This window comes from Pseudorca crassidens, chromosome 10, assembly GCF_039906515.1.
Source record: "Pseudorca crassidens isolate mPseCra1 chromosome 10, mPseCra1.hap1, whole genome shotgun sequence".
Lineage (NCBI taxonomy): Eukaryota > Metazoa > Chordata > Mammalia > Artiodactyla > Delphinidae > Pseudorca > Pseudorca crassidens.
In genome coordinates, this window is record NC_090305.1 from 21,190,705 (window position 1) to 21,203,856 (window position 13,152).

The window sequence follows — 13,152 nt, forward strand, 5'->3', positions numbered from 1 at the left end:
CCTTCTTACTATACTGTAGAGGGAAGTACCCAAAGTCTTAGGGATGCTGGAGACAATGTTTGTGTTGGTTCTGTTCATCCAAACCAAGGGGTTCCAGAGGAATGCCTTTCACCATGGCTGTGACTAGTAAATTCATGAGGATAGCCCCAGCATAAAAGAAGAGCTTTATCGTGGGTCTTCCCTATTGTACTGGAATCCCTAAACATAAGGGTGATGACTGGAGCTCAAGGTGACAGGGGCCAGTGGTAGCACTTAATCATCGAAGACAAAGTGGGTACAATTACAGATGTTAATCAGAATAGGCTGACTGACATAAATCTTTGGTAATGACTGGTTGATCATGGTGTCTGTAGAGCTGAAGCATATGAGAGGTCTACTGAAGTCTTACTTGAACTGTATAAGGAGAAAAGCCTCAGATCTGGTAAACAGAAATCTGACATGTATCACTAAAACAGATCATCAATCAATTCCCAGACTTGAGCCAATTCACAGATCTGGAACGCCTGGGATGAAGAAGACTGGAACCCATCCCTGCTACACTGCCAAAATTGTATACTGTTAATCTACCTCTCAGCCTTCCCCAGAAGGACCTGCAGTCATTACTAGAGCACTATGTAATGGGAAAGGAAATGTAATCAGTATTTTCAGAGATTAATAGACACTGGCTCTGAATTGACAATAATTCCTGAAGATCCATAGTGTCATTGTGGACCACCAGTTAGAGTAAGGGATTTTATAGGATCAGGTGATCAATGGAGTTTTGTCTCAGGTCCATCATTTCTTGTAAGAAATTCACTGTCATTTGAGAATTTTTGTTCCCTTATAGGTAAAAGTATTGCTTCTCTTGGGCCATTTACAAGATTTTTTCTATGTTTTAATTTTTACAAACTTGATTATGATTGGTCTGAGTATAAACAGTTTTGAGTTCTCTGAGATTTTTTATATCTGGAGCTTTATGTCTTTCACCAAATTTGAGATTTTTCAGCCATTATTTCCTTTGATTTCATGTGCGATTTCACAGGAAAAATTGATGCAGAGTTCATCGTCTTACTTCTTTCCTACTGGTAACAAAAATTAAAAATACATGAAAGGTAAGAGGCAGTTGACATGTCAACCAGCCATAGCTGTGCGTTCTAAAATTATTATCAGTTTCTGCCTCCTACCTGACACTCCTTTAGATATGTAACAATTTAGTCATGTGTTCTTCTATTTTAAATTATTTTCTTTTTAAGATTCTAGAGTTAATTTAAATTTCTAAATTCAATTCGAATTTTTAAGAGATAAGCACAGAATAGCACTTATTTGGAGAACTCAAATTTCAATTTACCATTAACCATTTTGTGCCAGCAATCACACAACATCTCCTTATTTATATAGATACTTCCTGTCTGTTCTTAGTGCTCAATAATCTTTTCTTCATGATTAAATTTTAAAATGATGCTCTTAATTTCTTCCAGGCTCTTATATCCCTTGCTTTTCTGACAATTACCAATGACCAAGTTGGAGAGTGTTTTTTCTTGTTCTCCATGCTAGATATTAGGAAAAGGTTGTGAAACTTTCACAGGAAAGCTATGAAACTAAGGTAAATAACATAGCCCTTGCCTTCAAGCAAGCCACAGTAATGTGAGGAAAATAAGCTCTTAAACAAATTTACTATAACATAGTAATATAGCTGAGTTATTCAAAAACTGTGTGGACATGTTATAATGAAGCCAAAAAGTAGGCACTTACCAATGTTAGAACAGGGATAAAAAACCTTAGTGTATAAGCACAATAATGGAATACGGTAGAGAGAGTCTTCAAAATGGAGTAAAGCCTGCTTATATCAATTCTAAGATTTTGTACCATAAATATGTGTAACAAATTTAAAAGCATCAAATATTTTTTCCAAATGGATTCGTCAGATATCTTAATGCCAGAACTATGCATTGTACCAAATACCTATATTTAATGGTTCCAATTTAAGAAATCCTTCAGTTAAATTAAGGTAGAACCGGATTACTTTGTAGCTCTTTGATAACAAAAAGGCTGATTGTATTGTAGGGAGTACCAGGGAACTATCAAATGATGTCTAAAAACCCCCCACTATTTTCAAATTATTTATTCATTAAAACAAGATACAATCATTCTCTTCAATAAGTGGTGTTGGGAAAGATGGAGAGCTGCATGTAAATCAATGAAATTAGAACACTCCCTCACACCATACACAAAAATAAACTCAAAATGATTTAAATACCTAAATATAAGACATGACACCATTGGACTCCTAGAAGAGAACATAGGCAAAATATTCTTGGACATAAATCATAGCGATATTTTCTTAAATCAGTCTCCAAAGGCAAAATAAAATAAAGGCAAAAATAAACAAATGCGACCTAATCAGACTTAAAAGCTTTTGCCCAGCAAAGGAAACCGTGAACAAAATGAAAAGACAACCTATGGAATGGGAGAAAATATTTGCAACCAATGTGACTGACAAGGGGTTAATATCCAAAAATATACAAACAGCTCATACAGCTCAACATCTAAAAAACAAACAACCCAGTCAAAAAATGGGCAGAAGACCTAAATAGACATTTCTCCAAAGAAGATATACAGATGGCCAACAGGCACATGAAAAAATGCTTCCTATTAATTTTGCAGCCTGCTTTATCTGTATATGTTCTCCCAGCTGGGTGAATGGCAGTGTTTGGGTTTTTTTTTTCCTTTTTCAGTATGAGCTGATTTTTTACTCTTTCAATCCAGACAAGCTTTACTCTTTCAAACATCAAACACTTATACAATGCTTCCTATATATTAAAATTTTAATTTCACTATCATCAATTTACTGGTGAGAAAGCACAAAGTAATTTTCCCAAGGTCTCAGAGCTAGCAATTAGTGGCATCAAACTCAGGAAAGGTAATTCTAGAGGCCATAGATCAAACCATTATTCTTTTCTGCCTGTGAATATTATATTATATTATATCATATCGTATTATATTATATTATATAAAACTAGATATTAAGTGCTTCTATTTTCCATTTTCAAGAGACCTATCCAACACATAATGAGAGATTAGGTTGACAATAAAATTATGGAATAAGATATCTTGACTAATACCAAACAATAAGAATGTTGGAGAACCCATATTAATACAAGGCAAAGTAGTTAAGATAAAAGAGCATTATTGTGATCAGAGAGGGTTTCTATATAATGGCAGTAAACTTTTAATAGAAATAAACATACAAGGAAGTACATAAATCATAAGTGAACATCTCAATTAGTTGTGTGAACTGATTCATATGCATATATCCAGCACCCAGATCAAGAACCCAGCATTCCAGAAGTTTCCTCTTTTGCTGTCTTCTAGATACTACCTATCATGGGTATCCAGTATCCTTCTTCTAACACTGGATGATTTTTCATTATCAATGAAGAGGATAGTTATAAATTTTTTTTAAATGACCACTTCTGACTCTCAGATGTTTCTTCCAGATTGTTCCTGAGCTTTGGTGGTGAGTGGAGGGCATGGCAGGAGGCTGCAGTAAAGTCTAGGAAACCTGAATCTCTCAGGGAGCTGTGCAGTGGTAACTACTCATCCTCACAGTGCCTCCTACTCATTACTGTCCACTGACTATAACTGGCTTTGGAATGTTTCTGGGCTCAGCAAATTATGGAGCATTAAGGAGAGGATAGAGATGTGCCCCAGGGATCAACACTGTGCAGAAGCTCTTTACCCCTTGTGAAGGCAAAACTTATGATGTTGACATCTTGACAACAGTGAGAGTTAGGCATGAGTACTGGGACTTTGGGAAATATAAACAGGGCCTGGCTGGCGCTGCTCTGCCAGGACACCACCCAGTGCTGCACAGAGCCACCAAAGTGAGTACACCTGACACCCGTGGATTGGGACAGCCTTTGGCTTTGGAAGAGAGACCATTGGAGCAGGGCTGGTGAGGGGCAGGCTGTAAGAGAGAAGACTCTGAGCTCTTTTGTCCCTTATGGAAGAAGAAGCTGCCAGGATCCAGAGCAAAAACAGCTGATCATTTCCCAGCTGCCATCCAGAAACATCTGGGTTTTCTTTAGTCCATGAGGGAGCTGATCCATTATGTACTTCGGGATAGTATCTGAGTCTAACCCATTTTGAAAGTCTCAAATCAGAAAAATGCTTACTAGTGAGATAGATAAATAGATAGAGATATATAGATGATGATAAATGAAGACTTTAGGTCAGAATCAGAAGATAAGTTGGGGTTTATATGTACCATGATTAAATGTTTAAAACTTCTGGAAATTCTCCTTCTTGATACTGGACCCATGTTCGTTAATTATAGGCTTGAAAAATAGTCTCACTATTGAAGCTACATCGGCAGAGGTTTAAACATCACTAGGCCTCATGGCCAGATATCTCTTCACGGTTATGCTGGTCCTCACGTAGAAAGCCTCTGCCAACAAACTCCAGGAGGAGTATACCGTGTTTGCAGATTGCCTTTAGTTGATCCTTAAATGATGGCTGTAAATGCCTTGCAAAGGTTTTTTAGAAATTTATGTAACCTCTCACCCCTCCCAGTAGCCAGAGTAGATATAAAAGTAACACCTGCTCAGTCCATTTTTCATCCTCTTGTGAATAGCGAAGAAAAAATTCTCATTCCAAAAACTGCTCTGGGTGTCTTAGAGTGGTGTGTCTGTCAAGTAACAACTATTTAATCAGAAGCAGTGAAAGGCTAAGTGTAAATTTGTCAGATTTTACTGTCCCTTGAAAGATGGCACGTGTGTCTTACTGGAGCTGATAACATTAATGGGAGCCTTGAAGTTCAAACCCACCTATTTATCTGAGGAGACACTGAGGTTCCCAATAAACGTGTCACCCAACATAGATTGACTTGAGTTCTCCAGGTCATCGACTTTTTAGATTCATAAAGAAAAAGAATCTCCTCAAGTCCCTCTCCTAATTGGCCCCTAACTTCATCTGTCATTAACATGTACTTTTACAACCATAACTCCATGCCTCATTTTGATTGTTGATTTTTTAACAGTTTATTTAATATTATTTTGCAGATACAGAGCCTGGTAATTTAGATACTAGGTGGAGAGTAAGTTAACCGTGTAGCTTACAAGTGGAGGAAGAAAAGAGAGAAGCAACAGCATCGCAGTTCAATGAATTTAGTGAGGGCTTATTAGGCAAAGGAAGTCTAAGCTGGTGTCTTAGTCTGCTCAGGCTGCTATAACAAAATACTGGAGGCCGGATGGTTTAAACAATAGAAATTTATTTACCACAGTTCTGGAGGCTGGGAAGTCCAAGATCAAGGTCCAGTTGATTCAGTGTTTGGTGAAGTCCACTTCCTAGTTTGTAGGCATCATATTGCTGTTGCTCACATGATTTCTTCTTTGGGGGTGTGGGAGAGAGAGGGGGCTATGGTCTTTTCTTATAAGGGCACTAATCCCATCATGAAGGCTCCACCTTCATGACTTCATTTAGACTTAATTACCTCCCAAAGGCCCCACTTCCTAATACCATCACATTAGGGGTTAGGATTTCAACATATGAATCTGGAGGGACACAAACATTCATAATGGCTGGTTTATGATGAACGAACAGGAGTTAGCTATGAGGTTTAGGCTATGATTATGAGGTGTCATAAGGATGTGACATAAACAGGGAAAAAGAACCATCTTTCAAAGGAGCTGGCATTTCAGATTCCTCTCTCAATCCTTACTGAAAAGCCAAAACCTTCTTCTAAAGCTAAAGAGATATACAAGAGGGAGCCAAACTAAGCATTCATCTGCCAGCATTGCCATTTTTCAGAGAAGTCTTATGAGAAACTCAGCAAGCAGGGATGCCAATCTACAAAGAATTTGAAGACAACTGCTTGCCCTGAAGAGAAGGTCTTTGCAAGCTGTTTTCTAAAGTGTTAAATCTTTGAAGGATTCTGTTCTCAGTCCTAGCAGAATATAGAGATTTCAAAGTCATAAAACAGACGCAATAATAATGACCTGTACTTGGGGTACAATCCTGTTTTAGGGGACCACATGTTGAAATAATATCTTGACAAAAATGCTTACTTATGAAAAAGCAAGTTTTAGGGGACTTGTCAAAGAAAATGTCAGAAAATTTCCGCTATGAAAGTAAAGTATAGAAAACTAACATGAATGTCACTCAAATTATTTGTCACACCACGAAGTATCAATACATAATGAAATTGGGAATATGTACTTCTTTAGATAAAAATATGGATCAAGCCTGAAACTAACATAATATTGTACTCAACTATATTTAAAAATAAGGATGAAAAATAGAGTACTGCCCTAATGTAACCTTTATTATGTAATCTTGTCAATTAAATCACAGATTAGTCTACTGATGGAATTCACTTAGGAGTGGTTATTACACAACTGACCGGAGGAAGGATGAAAAATTTAGTAACTTGAGCCTAAGCTAAGAGGTCATCATAAGGCCCCAAAATGTATATTAGTTGCAATTTAAATACAGTTATATTGATTAAATAGTCGGGAAAATTGGGGCTCATCCTTCTGACTCAAAGTGTGGAAAAAGAAATCTGATTCTAATTCTCTTTATATTAAGTATGGGCGTGCTTTTTATTTTGCAGAGGTGGCTCGTTGGTCTAGGGGTATGATTCTCGCTTCGGGTGCGAGAGGTCCCGGGTTCAAATCCCGGACGAGCCCACCTCCTTTTCGACCAATTGGAATAAGGAATCAGAAAAAGTATTTTCTCTAATACTATTGCCAGAAAGATGGACTTTCATTACATTGACAGCAGGATTGCCTTCGGAGAAGCTGGGTGCTTAATTCCAGATCTCCTTGACTGGGAGGTATCAGGAGTGTTGATGCGAGTTTGCTGGCGCCGGCCCAGTTCCAGTTCTCCAGTGGATCCCTTCCCGAAAGTCAAGAAGGAAGGCCTTGGGCATCTAGTCTGTGCGTACGTGTGTACGTGCATACGTACGTGCGTGTGCGTACTTGACTGAGTAGGGCGGGGAAGCGTGAATTATGGTCAACATGTACCTTCCTTCGTCTCGTAGAGACGTGAATATTCATTTCCGCTGCTACGTCCAGCTTGAGTGATCATTTTCGGAATCGCAGCATTTACTGCTACCGCACTGACTAAAGTAAGTCACCCCAGCTGCTGCTGCCGCGGCTCCCACTGTAATCGACCGTTTACATTTAATCCCACTGTAATCTACCTCTTTCTTTTCCTGCGTTGCCCCACGGACCTGCATTCCCTGGTCAAAGTTCATTCACTTTTTCACTCAACGAATCGATATTCAGTGAATACTGCGTGTCAGCCTCTGCTGGATGCCAGGAATGCGATGGAGGACCAGGAATTAAAAATTATAATAAAAGGTTTTGTTTCAATGGAATTTAATATCACAAGTAACTAAATGTTTACAATTATCATGCGTCCTATGAAGAAGTGTAGAATTCTCACAGAAGCACATAGCACCAGAGCCTACCTGTAGATTCCGGGGAATATTGCCGGCCAGAGTTTTTCCCCCCGGAGAGAAAAACCACGAGGAGCAATCGCTAATACTGGAAGTTCAAGGTCTTCCCCACCCCAAACGTGGAAACTTACCAGTAGCCTTATCCTTGGCCCCAGGAAAAGCTCTCACTTTGGAATTGTTGAAAACGCTCAGGTGAACTGATTAGTATGGAAATTTGGAAGATGAAAAATAGATGGAGAGGAAGGTATTAATCCAGTTACTTTGCTCATGCTAGCTAAATTATTTCCTCAGAATAACCGTGTGGTTATGTGGCCCAAACTGAAAGTGGACACACACACCACCGCAGTTTCTTCCTTGCTCTATGACACCACAGAGGCTCACCTGGCCCTGCTCATCTTGGTGTTCTGAAATAGTATGGATCTTTTTACCTTTCATTGTTCTGTTTTATCTTTCCTTGATCAGCTCTGGGAACCTATTAAGTATGAAGACACAGGTCCTTATTCAGAAGTGGTGTGTAATATATTGTCTCTTTGTATATACAAATATAAATTTATAATTTATTTGTAATTTAACTTTATAATTTGGAGTAGATGGTGTCATTCATTAAGCTTGAGATTCAAAAAGAATTTCCTCCAACTCCTGTCCTTTAAGAATTTTCTCAGAATTCAAGAAGTCAGTTTTATGCCATCTAAGCAGATTGAATGAATGATCCTTCTTCAAAGGATTTTACTATCCCAAGAAGGATGAGTTAAACATATTGTCTGATAGTAAATGGCACAGGCAGATCACTTCATCATATAGCCCACAATCAATAAACTGGACTCATAATCTCATTTTCAGTTATTTGTAGGGCCTAATTATATCTATAGATCAGGAACCAAAGATCACTAGACATCTAAAGTTAATGTCTAATATGAAAGACAGAGATAAAAGTGAACTAAAAAATAGAGGAAAATGTAATGCAGAGAGGAGAAAACATCTCAGGAAAGTTATTATAACTATTCGTGTTTTTTAAAGAGAATGCTGGGTAACTCTTAAGTACAGATGTCTCTTAAAATTGAAGTTGTGAGAGTAGATATGAAAAACGTAATGGAGTAATTGGAATAAAATGTAAAAGACATCCTCAAGAATGTGGAGTAAAAATATAAAGGCAACTCCAGCAGTCATGCTCCTTGGTATATACCCAAATGAGTTGAAAACTTATGTCCACAAAAAAACCTGCACATGAATATTTATAGCAGCTTTATTGATAACTGTCAATACTTGGAAACAACCAAAATGTCCTTCAGTAAATGAATGGCTAAACAAACCGTGGTCCATCGTACAATGGACTATTACTCAGTAATAAGAAGAAATTAGCTATCAAGCCACAAAAGGACATGAAGGAAACTTAAAAGCATATTACTAAGTGAAAGAAGCCAATTTGAAAGGCTCCATATTGTATGATTCCAACTATACGACATTCTGGAAAAAGTAAAAGTATAGAAACAAAATGTCAGGAGTTCTCAGGGTTATGGAGGCTGTAGGGATGAAGACGTGGAGCACAGGGCAGCGTAACTATTCTGTACGATGCAGTAATGATGGGTACGTGTCATTATACATTTGTCAAAATGCATAGACTGTCTAAAGGGAAGAGTAAACCCTAACATGAATCATGTTAATAATAATATTGGTTCATCAGTTGTAACAAATGTACCAAAATAATATAAGATGTAAATAATAGGAGAGGCTGTGAGGGATGGGAGGAGGTATGTGTGAACTCTGTACTTTTTTTTTTTTTGAACTCTGTACTTTTGAATTAATTTTTCTGTAAACCTGAAACTACCAAAAAAAATAGAGTCTATTTAAAAAGTATAAACAGAATGTAACTAGGAGAGAATAATAATTTTTTTTAAAAAAAGTAGTGGAGACATCCTGGAGGTTTAAAATCCAAGAATAAGAAACTCCAGAAAAAAGGTAAAGCAAGAAAATAGAGAACACATAAATGAGAAAATTAGAAACAAAAAATTCAAGCTAATTTCTCAAACTGAAATACATGATTTTCCAAATTTAATGATGTAATGGAGGTCCCAGAACAGTGAATGAAAATAGAAACATACAAAGGCATATCTTTCAGACATTTCAGAGCATTGAGGACAAAGAAATCATCCTGAAAGAGAGAAAAATTAATTGCAAATGAAGCATAGTAATTAGAATGACTTTGTAATTCTCAAAAGCAATACTGGAAGCTAGAAGAAAGAAAATATTCCCCAGCCTAGCATTCCATACCCAACCAAGTATTCAATCAAGTGTTAGAGAAACTTGAAAGATATTCTCCAATACCCAAATATTCCAAAGTCTTATCTCCAATAAACTCTTTCTCAGGAAGCTACTTACTTGGGAAATGGGGTCTCCAGAGGAAGAAAGTATGCAGATGATGGTGAAGGAAGACCTCAGGATGAAAACCGTATAGCAAGTATAAAAAACACCCAATTTCTTTTGTCAAAAATTTATGGTTATTTGTGGTAATTTGAGAAAAAAACTAATGTTCAGGAGACAAAACATCATGAGAGATCAGTGAATGATATTTGCCAATCATAATATAGGAACAGTGATACTAATTCAATACACATTATGATATAATTATATTTGGAAGAAACTTTGATAGGAAGAGTATCTGTATCTGTATATGGTGGTGTTTAAGGTGAGAAAAGAGAAGTGAATCTTCTTTTTGTATAAGGGGTAATCAATAGAAAATACTAAACTTAAAAAATCAAAAAGTAGAAATAAAAGCGTCAATATTAATTAGAATACAGTTTTGTCTTTGTAACAAAGACCCCAATGAACAGTAGCTTAAAGAAAGCAGAAGTTTACTGATCTCTCATGCAATAGTTTGAAGGTATAATCAAGAGCAGGGTGATACTTTGGCTCCAGGATGTTGGTTCCATTCTTCTATCTCATGGATCCCTCCTTTCTATGGGTTGCTGGGTCCAATCTCTTTATATTTCAGGACACCTTCATTCCTATGATGTTGCCTTTTCCAGCAAGCAGATACAGTAGGAAGAGAGAAGTGAATGGTATTTCTTTCCTCTTCTGGACATAACCTGGAAGTTTTACATCCACTTTCTCTTTAATGCCCTAGTTTAGAAATTGGCCACATGACCATACATCAAGGAAAGTTGTGCATTGTAATCTTCCCATGGGTGGCTATGAACTCTACTAAATTTCCATTTCTTGGAAGGAAAGCACAAATATTGATGGCAACTAGCCATCTCTGCCATAGCATGATATTTGGAGACATGTTGGTAAAAACAGAAACAACAACACAAACAAAAAGCCAAATGGCTGAAAATCTTTGCCTCTACCAAAGAGGGAGAGGAACGCTTTTTTACATACACATATTTCTGAATTACTTGATATTTTTAAACATGTGTGGTTAACTTTGGTTTTAAATTTTTAATTAAAAAAATAAGCTTTAGGGGCTTCCCTGGTGGCGCAGTGGTTGGGAGTCCGCCTGCCGATGCAGGGGACGTGGGTTCGTGCCCCGGTCCGGGAGGATCCCACATGCTGCGGAGCAGCTGGGCCCGTGAGCCATGGCCGCTGAGCCTGCGCGTCCGGAGCCTGTGCTCTGCAATGGGGGAGGCCACTGCAGTGAGGGGCCCTCGTAACAAAAAAAAAAAAAAAAAAGCTTTAAACTGAGAACCAGGTATGGATAAAAAAATTTATCCGGGTTAAAATGAAAAAGGTCGAGAGCACCCCGTGAGGGAAATAGGCTTGTCAGAAGAGACAGGAAATAGATTCTTGATACAAAATCATAAATTGGACTAAGCATGGAAAACAAGGTGGAGGGAAGTGGGTTAAATTGAGGTTGAAGATCCAGGCAGGACAATGCAACAAACACTAAAATATAAGGACTTTTCCAGGTTAAGAAGAGAGATTAATTCTTTGGGACAAGCAAAGGGTTGTCTTCACTCAAGAAGATGTTACAGCAACCTAAGGTAGTGTCCCCACGCTTAGAGTGTGAAAATGCCGCAAGGATCCGTTCCTACAGGATTTCCCCTGTGTTTCCTGTTGTTCATCCTGTTGTGGTTGATTTGCTTGGGCTTCAAAAGAAAAATCTTCATGACCACCTTCCATTCTCAGATTTAGTGATGTTTCCTGATCAGCCACTCACGTGCTTCAACGCTCCAGCCACAGTGATTTCCAACAGTTTTCTAGATACTACTCACCTTTGATCACGTGCTTTCCTCAGTCTGGGACACCCTCATTTTTTGCACCTCTAGAAAATTTGCTCTTCAAGACTCATCTTCGATATTACCTTCTTTTGTCAGGCATTTATGATTCATTATGATTAGTCAGAATTAGTCCCTACTCCTCGTTCCTTCATGTGCATTTTATTCATTCCATGAAACAAACGAATCAAAAACCAAAAAAAAAAGCAGCTAAAATAGCTTTTTTCACCCTTTCCCAGAATCATTTTCTCACTAGAAGTGAGTCTCAACATTTTTAGCATCTCATCCCTTGGAATATAGAATGAAAGTTGGGAAACATTTCCCCTAGAAAGCCACTCAATAACACATAGGAATTTGGAAGGAAAACAGAATTCATGGTTCCTCAGATGCGGATGACCCGGGAGGAGAGCCCCACGAAGTTAAAGATTCTTCTCTATGCAATGTCACCCGAAAGTATTGTAGAAGCGGCAATGACACGGAATAGAAATTGAGCCCTATTCAGATCCGTCGTCTAATTTTCCAAACTGTCTTATTAACCACGAATTAGGAGTCCACATTCGCCAGCTCCCCTGACAGCGACTCCAGTGGAACCGGCTCTGGGAAACTCTGCCCCTGCGGACAGCCGGCCGCGCTCTCGGGCCGCGGGCCCAGGCTCCCCTGACGAGGGACGGTGACAGCAAACTGGCTCAGCCCAGGTTGGGAGTGAAAGCCCAGGCAGATGTGTTTCTATCACGTCTCAACCAATTTTATGACTCCTGGGAAAGCTAAGCCCGTTTTTTGCCCCCGTCGCAGCTTTTCCATCCCAGTTCTTTGTCCATTCGTGTGGAAGCTAGCCACCTCCACGTCTCCCAGACGTCTCTAAGCCGTCTCCTAAGCGTCTTTCTCTCCGGGATAGCCAGCGAGTTCCCTAATATAAACTCTGAAATAAAGCATGCCAAGCGGTCATTGTAAGTGGACGAGGTGGCCGAGTGGTAAAGGCGATGGATTGCTAATCCATTGTGCTCTGCACGCGTGGGTTCGAATCCCACCCTCGTCGGCTTGGCCCTTTGTTAAGGAGAAAAGAAACCCGTCTGTCCAGATCTGAACTTTGAATCCACCTAAGAGAAACCTGTCCTCCCTTCCCTACTCCCAACTGTTATATGTGTGGTTTTTCCCATTGATGGTTCCCAGTGATAGCTGATTGGCTTCTGATATTTGATAAAGTTTCTTCATATAGGTGGAGGAGGAGAAGAAAGTGAAAGACAGATGAAGCTGGTAGAAACTGGAGTCTGATCTCTCTAGTCCCTCATTTTAGAAGTCATTACTACAATTAGCATTAAAATAAATTCATCAAAAAGATATTCAACAGGACAAACACACCAAGGTAGAATTTCAATTACTTAGATTCTCAAGAACAAATCTACTGACCAAAATTGAAGAAATATATAGCACTGAAGAGAGGAGTACACGAGTTTTTTAAACATTAAGAAATTCAGAGGTGAGTTAGTTTCAAGTGACAACCAC

General features: G+C 38.6%; 2 non-coding genes across 2 annotated transcripts; both read left to right on the top strand.

Moving 5' to 3' along the window:
- Nucleotides 1-6,593: 6,593 nt before the first annotated feature.
- On the top strand, nucleotides 6,594-6,665 carry TRNAP-CGG (transfer RNA proline (anticodon CGG)). The gene has a single exon. It is a non-coding gene; the product is annotated as a tRNA-Pro (tRNA).
- A 5,938-nt stretch (nucleotides 6,666-12,603) lies between these two features.
- On the top strand, nucleotides 12,604-12,685 carry TRNAS-GCU (transfer RNA serine (anticodon GCU)). Its single transcript has one exon. It is a non-coding gene; the product is annotated as a tRNA-Ser (tRNA).
- Nucleotides 12,686-13,152: the final 467 nt, after the last annotated feature.